The sequence below is a fragment of the Nothobranchius furzeri genome, chromosome 8 (genome assembly GCF_043380555.1).
Source record: "Nothobranchius furzeri strain GRZ-AD chromosome 8, NfurGRZ-RIMD1, whole genome shotgun sequence".
NCBI classification, from domain to species: Eukaryota; Metazoa; Chordata; class Actinopteri; order Cyprinodontiformes; family Nothobranchiidae; genus Nothobranchius; species Nothobranchius furzeri.
The window spans coordinates 40792280-40804206 of NC_091748.1; the positions used below are offsets into that span (position 1 = coordinate 40792280).

Below are 11927 nucleotides of genomic sequence, written 5' to 3' on the forward strand. Positions count from 1 at the left end.
AACAGCAGAAATCTGTCCGGAGCCGGGATCGAACCTGCAACCTTCCGATTACTGGACAACCCGCTCAACCTGTTGAGCTACTGCTGCCCTGCTTAAATAGCTTAAATTTGATCAAAGCGGCCTTAAGAAAGGTCTTAAAAAGTCTTAAATTTGGTTCCCTTAAACCTGCAGAAACCCTGTAATTAATAATTGAATAAAATGACTTGTTTTTATATTTAGGTATTCAAACCTAGTCCATTAGATCGTTTGTAAACTTTTAAAATGTTAACACGCAAAGTAAAAGTTAGACCTGCTAAAATAACAAATAACCTTGCCATGTATTTAAATATTTATTGTATTTTGAGCTGCTATTCTTTGCAATGTAACGTGTAGGGTAAATATGGCTTTGGCAATGCTTTTTCAGACTAGTTTATTTGTCATTCAGCAGCCTGTTGGTGACCTGGGAGAATAAAATTTTTTTCGCAGACTTGATTAGATAAGTTGATTTTGATTTCCACAGTGAGTCATATTCATGTCCTCATGTTTAGAGACTTTTTGGACCAGGCTGACCAGCTGTGACTTCTTGTTTTTAGAAACAACCTCCAGATTCAGAGCAGGAACCCAGATTTGTGAGTGATTTAGATGTAAAATAAACAGAAATAATAGAAACATGACCAGTCTTGAAAATATTTAATATTCTGTTTCTTCTGGGCTGAGAACAGGCGTGCCTCTGCTTTTGGCTGTGTGTCACTTCACCGGGGTCACACCTTTGTCATTGTTCATTAATTTGCTTTTATAGTTGATTTCGCAAGATAAAAATTGTTTGGGTTGGTTGTCATGGCGTTTATGAGTGAAAACTAGACCAAAGATGAGTTAGGGAGTGTCAAACCAGAATACAGATTGACGTAAAGCTGAATTTTTGACACAACACACCTTCTGACTCAAAACAAAAAACTCACTCACTGTTATTTTGTATTAGCTAAAAGTATTTAAGCACCCAGCTGGGATTTTGCAAATTCTCCCACTTAGAAATCATGAAGGGGTCTGAAACGCACGTTGCAGGAAATCACTGCATCTAAATCTGACTTCAATTCTCGCCTGCACAGGTGGGAAACCCAATAAACACATTGTGAGTTCATTCCTCCTTTGTCACAGGATAGCACGAAGCCCTGTGCACATCATCTTCCTGTTGTAAGAGAGATTGATGATGCAGCAGAAACCAGTTTGGTGGGTTTCGTTAACTACGGGAAAAGTTACCATCGAACAAAAACTAAGCTTGATTCTGTTGCATAATTGGGAGTGTTTCATGAGTATGAGAGTGATACTGAAATGAATGACGTAAATGTCCAAAGTTACACCCCTACAAAGTTCCATTAGTTATGAATTATCCATCCGTCCATTTTCTGAACCCGCTTGTCCACGAAGGGTCGCGGGGGTGCCTATCTCCAGCGGTCAATGGGCACACAGGCGGGGTACACCCTGGACAGAGAGCCAGTCCATCACAGGGCAACACAGAGACACACAGAACAGTCATACACACACGCACACGCACGCATGCGCGCACGCACGCACGCACGCACACACGCACGCACACAACGCACGCACACACACACGCACACCTACACACACACGCACACGCACACATGCACACCTAAGGACAATTTAGACAGACCAATCAACTTTTTGGACTGTGGGAGGAAGCCGGAGAACCCGGAGAGAACCCACGCATGCACAGGGAGAACATGCAGACTCCATGCAGAAAGATCCCAGGCCGGGAAGCGAACCCAAGACCTTCTTGCTGCAAGGCAACAGCTCTAACCACTGTGCAGCCCTTGGTTATGAATTATTTGAGCTTAACATTTTCTTTTTCTACATTTCTAGAAATTCTATTTTAATTTGGATATTTGTTCCACATGTTTTTAATCAGTGTTTGGAAAATGGACAAAATCTTCTACTGATATTTGCTGACATCAAGAAACTTTACCGGTCAGCCCTAAAGAGGAGCTTCACTGAGAAACCAGTTTAACTTATTTTTTTTCTAATGATTTGTCACTCTGAGCTTTTCATGCAGGCTGAACATGAAAACGGTCTCCTACACATATCTCCAGTCAGAATCTGCTCCACGCCCTCTGACTCCTGGTCCCGGTCTCCCATCCTTGTGTGTTCATACTCCCTGTTTTGCACTCGTTCTTTGTCAGATCATTGTAGTGTCTTCACCATGTAAAGTTGCTCCTATCTGCCAGTATTCATTAAAGCTGTTTTTATTTTTTACCTGATGCGCCATTACTACCTCCCTGTCCAGGTCCACCACACATGGGTCCACCAGCATCTCCACTGCACCGTGACATCTCCTGCATTAGCTTCTGATAGAACACTGACGATGAAACTCTTGGATTTAAAAAGCCTGACAGATCTGCATCACACTGTCATTTAACATTCATGGACTCATCCATCTTGACTCGAGACGAGGACGGCTGTTGTTGGTTTAGCTTCCAGGAAACAGCAGAGAATGTCGTGGCTAGTAGAAGCTAACTGTTAGCATTAGCAACTGCACCACACAGCAGAACTCCTCCAGGTTTGTGTTGTTTGTGGAGAAAACAACACACCATAATAGCCCTAAACAGATCACACAACCAGAAAAAACTTGGACTTGAGAGAAAGTATGTTTGTTTTAAAATGATAAAGAAAAAGATGAAGACAAATAAACAATGAAGAAACCCAACCCCTCAAACAAATAGCTGTTTTAAAAACAAAAGACAAATGATTTTTCTAGAAACGTGTCTAAAGCTTTGTAAAGAGGATCACTGAATCTGTCACAATTACAAAAAACCTGAAAGGATGACAGATTTGAATCTCTTTAATTCAAGTGAACTGGCGCCTGATCTTGTGACTGCAGGGCTTTTCTTTATAAGGACTTAAAGCTGATGTTTAATCTTTAATTAGAACCTTTTCATCTGCAGTTTTTAATGACTTCCCTTTTGACATGGTTTTAATGAGATTTACACCCTTCTGTTGTTTTCAGAAGAAACAAAAATCATTTACAAGTTATTTTTATTTACACATTTTTGTGACTTTAATAGAAACTTTTACAGAGCGTTTGCAAAGTCCTGGAGTGATCCTAAGTTGTAAGATATAACTGCTATGTGTGCCAGGAAGGTGTGTCTTCACTTCCTGAGCCAAGTATTTAAAGGACTTCCCAACTTGAAGAATGACTCTCACCAAACTGAATCGTTCTTTTGACAAGTCTGTACCGTCGCATTTCTGCTTCTCCTGATCTGAGTAAGTTTTCATGTTTTGTTTGATTCACCGTGTGTGTTATTGACTGCTGCTCATTCTCAGTTTGGCAACTTTGTTTACATAAAAACAAAACATTATTATAATTATATACTCCTGTTATTACAGGATGAATGAAGTAAAATTAGTGTAGCTCACATGTACCGACAGTGTTCCATTAAGGAATTTTATATTTTCAATACCAGCATGCAAAGCAGGGAATTCAGCATTTAGACGATACATAAATGAGACGATACTTCCAGTGAAGACTGTAAACGCTTTTGTTGTGATGTCACTATCAGCGATGATCTCATTATGGCTGAAATAAGTGCTCCTCTAGGCAAACGGGTCATGAGTGCAGCAACCTTGTGGAATGTGCACGTGGTAGGATCCCAGTCTGTCTACCAGGGCGTGAATGGGAGTTGCAAAGTAAAAATGCTTCGAGTGCTCTGAAAGACGGTCTCCATGTAAATACTGCCATTCACTGTAAAGCTGCTTCTTGCACGAGAAGGTAAGTCCATGTTTTGGGGGAATTTCACATGTGATCACATACATAAAAAATAAAAATAAACATTTTTAGGGACCCATCTATATCAGCAACAAAAATGTTTTCTCTCTTTGCTTCACCAAATCTCCACTACAGCTGTGCTCTGAAGGTCCCTCTGTTGGCGCCAGTAAAGCCAGTATAGAGAGCAGGTGACTTCTTCATTGCAGATTAGTACATAAAAAATCCTCATGAATGCAGCTGAATTGTTTTGGGATAATGGAGCCAATTCATTAGGAACACTTTGCTGGCACAAAGTTGAATCCCCTTTTTGCCTTCATTAACATTTCCCTTTTCACATTGACATGAAAGCATCACACAGTAGGCGCAGATCTCTCACCAGCATTTCCTCGATGAGAATCTTATAAACCAGTTAGAGATGTGACATGGTGCACTATCCTGCTAGAGGATGGATCCACTGTGAGCTTGAAGGGATGGAAATGGTCAGCAATAATACTCATGTAGGTTGTAGGCAGTGCTCTGTAGCCTCACTTCCATCAGCAGTTTATCAGCAAAAATGTTGATTTGTGGGTGACTTGCGCTTTAATTATCTAATTCTCTCTAAAAACCTGGATACGTTTTTATTTTTAACTGACGTTTGGCAGCAAGCATCTGATCTGGTATTCTGGTCTGATTGAACCCTGCCTGAGTGGTTATTGATTCCTAGTCAGCCCCGGGGTATGGCGCTTTTGTCTTTAGAGACCAAATGTCTTGAAACTTTACAACCTCTGGTTGATTTTCTTCCTTTGAATTGCAGATAATTAAAGTCAAGCATAAGGACCCATTCTACTCTGGTATATCTTCCATCTGGTCCAAACAGTTTTTTCCTTCAGGATTTTAGTGACTTTTTCTCCTCCACTGAAGCTGTCCAAACTGGTGATTGTTGGAGATTTTAATATTCACATTATTGATGCCTCAGTCCACTTTGACATGAGCTTCTCCAGCCTCATGGACTCCGTCAGCTTTACTCAGAATGTTTCTGGCCCAACGCACGCCAGAGCGTATACTCTGGACCTTGTTTTTACCCTGGGTCTAAATACTGACAGTTTGTCCCAAGGACATTTATACTTCAGATCATCATTGCATTTTCTTCAACTTGTCAGTTTCTGTCCACACAGGTGTGTGTTTTTAGCACCTCATGGGAGGCCCTATGTGAAAATAATTCCTTCTTCTTCTTTCTGGTAGATCTACGATCTGATTGGTCATTTTCCTAGATCGACTTCTTCAGTTGACCACTCTGTGAAATGCTTTATTCTCTCTCTCTTTTTATTTTCCAATAGCAAGAATCCAGCAACCATCCATCACTGTAGTCCTCTGTGACCATTCAGGTCCTTTTCAGAGCAGATCTTACTCTTGTTATTGGTGTTTTTCTTTTTTGTCCCTTGAATGTTGATATGAGCACTCCTGGGGACACAGATGCACAAACAATGATTATAGTGTGTCTTTCTAACAATCTGGTATTCGTAAAGGAGGAATTTTTGCACCACGAGCAGTTTTCAGGCTCTGCTCGCACACATTCTTGAAGCCCTTTAAACCTGAAAAGATTTGCAATTACGTAAAGCAAAGCATCAGTCAAGATGGAATGATTTTCCTACTTTTAATTTTGTTTCCCTTGTTTTCAAAAGTTCAGGTGCTAGTAGCAATGCGTTATTAGTTGTATGAAGAAATAATGGCTCAGACTGTGCTGAAGCCTTTGAGGAAGAAAAAGTATTTAGACATCGTTTTATTTTCTGGCACCAGATGAAAATTGTTTCATGCGTCCCCTTTAGCATCCCAAATCTGTTCAAGAAGCCAATTTATCATGATGCACGATCTGCACATCTGCTTCTCCCTGCTGATCGTCTCCACTCAGATCTGTTATTATCTAATATACAGACGGCGTCTTCATCCACAGTAGGTAGAACAGAGTTTACAGCTGCTCCTTCTGCACCTCTGAGCTTCATGCCCTTGTTGTTACTACCAGTCTTTGATCTAACATGTTTGCAGTAGTGCAGTGACTTCTACTATTACACTCTTTGAATTCCAGTTTGATTTAAGAACCAAGAAACAAAAATATATATATATATTTCCAGATGATCATGCCACTTCCAAATTATATAAAATTGTGTTTATTTTTTGAGTTGAACAGTGTGTCTTTGTGAAAATGATTTCATAGATGCAACTCTCCATCTGCTCCTGGTTAAGAATGCGAGTGAACATCAAGCGTGTTTATGTAGAAAGTGTTTCCTCCCATGCAATTTTTCTCCCATAAGAAAACTGTTTTATATCAGCAAGCGAAGTTGGACGGGGGACATATTATGCAAGAACTCACCTTTTACATTCTTTCGTCCTGACATGTGGGTCTCTGCCTCTATAAATACTCAAAACGTTAAAAAAATCTTTCCATCCATTTTCTGTCAGTGTTTTGGGAATTATATGCCTAAAACAAGTTGTTTCAAAAAGTCCTCATTTGTAACATCACAGACAGGGAAAGTAGAATAGAATCATCTCTCACATGCAACAGAGAGCCACAGCTGGAGAAGCGGCAGCTCTACTCTAAACCACTGCCAGATATCGGAGCTTCTCAGCTTATAGCAGCCGGAGCAGGGGAGGGGTGGGCGTGGCCAGCTCCAGGCAGGGGTGGGGAACCCTGGTCCATCAAGGGCCGCTATCCAGCATATGTTAGTTTCAACCCGGCATCATCACACCTGATTTCATTCAGCAGGTGATTAACAAGCTTCTGCAGAGCTTGATGAGCTGCACCAACCACTGAATCAGAAGTGCTGGAGCAAAGACATGCAGGATACCGGCCCTCGAGAACCAGGGATCCCCACGCCTGGCTTAAAGCCCTGAAATGGTTTTGGAAGATACCGAAAATGTCAAGAATAAAATGACTGGAATTGCGTTATGTGAGAGGTATTTTGTGCAAAGAATTTGATGAACATGTTTTGTTCAACAATAGAACCATCTTAAGGAAAAAAGTTATTGAAGGAAGCTCCTTTTGCATTTTTGACGTTTCAATGGATATTTCCAGAGATCAATGGTAAAAACTACACATTGTCACTTTAAACAAAGAGCACCGAAGTAAATGCAAAACAAAACATTTTTTACTTTATTTCTTAAAGGGAAATATCAGTCTTTATCGACCTGGATTCATGAGGGAAAACAATACTCAAACTTGGCAGCAATGAAGCACTGTGATAACACATGAAAACTCTTACATCTCCGCCTGCTTACATGGGGAGAACACGTAAACTGTGCATAGACGGGCAGCAGTCAGGTTTTGATTCCTATAGATATATTTAGATATGTTATTTTTCTGCTGTAGGCTCCAGAGCCGTGCGGGAGCTGGAGACACCGTACCCTGGGTAGTGAGGGTGCAACACGGCAGATGAAGAAGCGATGTGAATGTCATCCTGACTCACACTGCCTCACTCTCACTGCTGTGCTGCTTCTTCCTGTTAGTTTTGCAGTAAACAGTTTAGCTTTTACTTAACAGATTATCTGAAGCAGCAGCAAGGAGCTTTGTTTATATATATATATATATATATATATATATATATATATATATATATATATATATATCGAAGACATCCTGCAAGCAGACTAATCTCAGCCTGTGGCTAGAGCTTTGTTCCATGCTGAATTTCTCATCAAACTTCAAATTTCTGGCACCGAGGCAAGTGCTGGGCCTTGGTTCCACCCCGCAGATCTAATTTAGCTTTAAATAACAAGAAACATGCAACTCACAATTTTCAGCCCTGCTGTTTGTAAGGCAGTGTGAGTCAGCTGATCCAGAAGAAAGTCGCAGTAACTAACAGACTGAATCAATCCATCTCTGGAAGGAGTTGGACGTTTGAATCTCAGTTATGTGATTACGAGTTCAAAATGTTGCTGAATTAGTCGATGGTCAGTTTTAGGCTACACGATTCCTTATGAAGGCCTTTGAGACGCCTAGCTTAGATACTATTTTCTTTCTTTCAAAACAAATCTTGTAGTTTTTGCATCAGGTTGCAGAAAAGAACAATGTTATATATTAACTCATAACAGAACATTTCAGGACATGAACAATGGCCGTCTCATTAACTTAAGCCGTATAATTTTTCACAAGACATAATTAGCAGCTTGGTGAACACAGAGACATGGTGGTCTAATGTAGAGCAACAGAAATGCAGGGTGGAAATAACAATTTAGGAGGGAAGTTTTCACAGCAGTGAATATAAAGAAAAATATGGCAGTCCACAGATACAGTCAGTCAATACATTCATGACTCTAACCTTGATGATAGCTAGAGGAGAACAGAAAATAGATCACTTTCTCTTAAATTATATTTGTTTTATTGGCAAACAAACCAAAAGAGACCATTATTTCTCGTTTTACATGATTATATTTTATTACTTGCTTTGCATGTTCTATATAATTATATTTTAGCACAGTTTTATTATTTAAATTATTATTTTACTGTCTATGATTTTATTTATTACTTATTTTCTAATTGTTGTCATTTATATTAGCTCTTTTATTATATTTTTACTCATTTTAATCCAGTGTTTCCTCTGTGGGGGCCCTCTGCCCCGGGAGCGGTGGTCGACTGTAGCTTCCTGGGTGCTCTATGGGTGGGGGTCTATGCTCCCCCTCCACTGAGCGCCCTGACTTAGTGTGGAAGACCTGATGCTGCCGGGGCAGACGGCTCCTCTGATGGCGTTTCCTTGCGTTACCATACTTGGCTCATCTGGACTCAGCCTAATATGATTTTTACTCGTGTGTGTGTGTGAGTCTGTGTGTGTGTGCGTGTGATTGCATATGTTTGTTAATGTTTTTAACCTGTTATGGGAATCTGGGGTCATTTTGTAAAGCACTTTGAATCACACTTTGTTTGAAAAGCGCTTTAGAAATAAAATTTGATTGATTGATTGAAACACCAAATATAAACATAAATTGACTGTTATAGAGGGGCCTTATGAACACACACACACACACACACACACACACACACACACACACACACACACACACACACACCTTGTCTGACATGATTATTCTAAGAGTAAGCTCTAAAAAACACTCTACTCCTAGTCAGAATATTATGTGTGTGTGTGTGTGTGTGTGTGTGTGTGTGTGTGTGTGTGTGTGTGTGTGTGTGTGTGTGTGTGTGTGTGTGTTGTTATATACCGTCTTTGTGTCTTGTTAGTGCATGGGATAGTGAGAAACGTCATTTTGAGTCCTTTGCATGTTAAGCACATGTGATGAATTCTCTTAATCCCTCTCCCAGAATCCCAGAACCTCTACATTATCCCCACGGAAAACAGGAATCGTATTCCATTATTTACACAAGAAGATTAGCCCAGAATCTAGACGATCATTCGCTGAAACAAAATAATTTAGCTTTACATGTATTCATGTATTCACAGATATAGTATGGCCTACCGCAGGCTACAGAAAGATATCTTTATCTTTAAATAAATCTGAGGCCCAACAGATGAGTTCTGCACGAGCAAATAATTTCTAAACAGAGAAAATTATTTTAAATCAAGTATTGAATAATTCAACTCTGTTTGTTAAATTGCCATAAACAAGGATATCTATTGCAGCAAAGAAACTGACTTATCAATTATTTCAGAGCAAAAACAACAAAAATTCCATCAACAGTCATCGAGGACTCAGTGACAGAAGAATTATTCATTTCTCTTTGACACTGAGTGAAGCACCTAGGCCATACTGGCAGCTGTAGCTCAGGAGGTAGAGCGGATTTTCCAGTACTCAGAGGGATGTAGGTTTGATCCCGGCTCCCAGCAGAGAATGCTACTAGTGTGTCCTTGGGCAAGACACTGCCTTGCCTGCTGGTGGTGGTCGGGGGGACCGGTGGCACCAGTGTTTGGTAGTTTCACTTCTGTCAGTGCGCCCCAGGGCAGCTGCAACATCGTAGCTCATCATCAACAGCATGTGAATGGGTGGATGGATGATTGTGTTGTAAAGTGCCTTGGGGGGTTGTAGAACCCTAGAAGGCGTTATACTGATGCAGGCCATTTGCCACACTTAGACATCCTTAGACTGACAAAACGTGTTAAAAGCATTACTGATATTCCAGGAAAAGAACAATCCTTCTTTGAAACCGTCCTCATCCTCGACAGGCTTTATTAAATATCATCAGGCATATTCACACATCATGCAGTCTCATCAGTTCCTCTGAGTCAATACAAGCGTCTCATTTCTGAAAGATTTCAACGAGATCAGCTGCTCCTCTCAATCTTTCACTTTCTCTTAAATTGGTTTTAGAAATATTTTCATTCACCAGATAAGCATTACATCTACTAGATCAGTGATCAGCAGATCCGAAGCTCAGACATTTGAGTTTTTTCTTCTTCTAATGGTCTAATTGTCATGAAGACACATTAACGCTAATACACGCATGTGGATGTTTTTTCTTATATGAAACGAGTTCAATATAAATAATAAAACAAAATTCTTTATGAAAATAAAACAGCATGGTAAGAATTAAGCACATCACAAAAATGTCCCTTATTATTTATTTATTTATCGTTTTCATTCTTTTTAACAAAAATGATGTGACAGTTTTTACCTGGACTACAGCCAGCCTATTATGTGGCATCAGTCTGGTTTTGGGTGTAGTTTGATTCCCACGCCTTGCCGGCGTTGTGGAGTAATTAAATACATGGGCTACCACAAAAGTAAACAATCAATGATGAACAAGAGTCTGCTTCTAGACCTGCAGAAAGAGAAAAAACAACACAAGACACACAACAACACAACAAGAGCAAGCTATCACTGCATCATCCTGATGAGGAAATATAAAATCAACATGGTTTTACTGAACAATCACACGATAATAAAGCACAGTGCATTTAGTCCCAACCACAGCCCAAAAATGCCCAAGCCCATACTCATGAGAGCACCATGTGAGCATTGAATACGTCATTTTTCTAAATAAACATGCTAGCAGCTCCTGCAGAAAAATGTCACTTTATTAAACAAATATAAACAGAAAAATGATCTATTAACACTTTGATAAATAAAGTAACAAAAATAAGTAAATTGTTTCATCTATTTTTTCCCGGTCAGTACATAATGTTTAGCATGCCCACTGTTCGCCTGTGGGAGTGGCTACCACTGCATATTATTACATTTATAGACTTAATGCTGTTTTTATGGGTAAGTATTCCAAGTATTTAGGGAACAGTAAAGTAACGGAGTACGTTACAAAATACATTTTAAAGCAGGCAATCAGTATTCTGTAACTGAATACATTTACAAGGTATTCTCCCACACTCTGCACCTATTCGTTGCTGGTTTGAACAGGTAATTTATTATTATGTCTATTTCAGCCAGCCGAACACCTGCATAACTTACAGCTGATAGACGAAGAAGAAAAGGTTTTTATTGTTTCAGCCTCGCAGGTTTGTCCCTTCATGTTAGCTTTCTGGTCCGATGACATCCGGGGAATTCTGGCTAATTTAACTGGAACATTTTATTAGGTTGTTGTGTTGTAGGTTCATCTGTCAGGAAATCTCAATCCTGAGCAGGGAGGAGACGTTATACCACCTCCAGCTTTTAGTGCCCACAGACTCTCCTGCATGTGGATAACCAAGGAACTCGTCATAAGCCTCAATGCAGCTTCATCAGAACCTGTTTGGCAAACACAGATGAGGAATGTGAAGTTTGTGTGTGGAGCACGTTTTCGTTTATTTCACAAGAAAGCAAAGAAATAAATCAAACACAGTGTGACTGAAGGGACTAGGGGATGTAATGAAATGAGCTGATTTGGATGGGTTTAGTTTTCTGACAGTTTGTGTTTGGTTAAATTTAATATTTTAATTCTCAGTTGGAAATGTTTGTAGTTTCTGTCTCCACAGTATGGCCCATGCAGCCGGTATGTTGGGTTTTTTTCTCTATAAATGCGAACACACACTCCGTCAGAAGGAACCGGGTGGCTGCTCGCTCACTTATTAGTTACACTGTTGATCAAATCAGTGATTCATATCTAGATTTGTCAGAGTGAACCCTGTTTTTTACCACACACACACACACACACACACACACACACTAAAGTTATGTGTTGAAATGCTCAATTGTTGCACTTCGGATATCAAATCGAAGCTCGTTTGATTATTGGTGACAGAAACGTTACTTTCTG

At 39.9% G+C, this 11927-nt stretch overlaps 1 protein-coding gene across 1 annotated transcript in view; it reads left to right on the top strand.

The window, feature by feature from the left end:
• The first annotated feature begins 3149 nt into the window (after positions 1-3149).
• The window catches only part of LOC139071515 (protein-glutamine gamma-glutamyltransferase K-like), a 24804-nt gene continuing 16026 nt past the window's right edge, over positions 3150-11927 (top strand). Inside the window, exon 1 of the mRNA XM_070554039.1 lies at positions 3150-3258. The gene's annotated coding sequence lies outside the window, so the exon portion shown is untranslated. The remainder of the gene's footprint in view (positions 3259-11927) is intronic.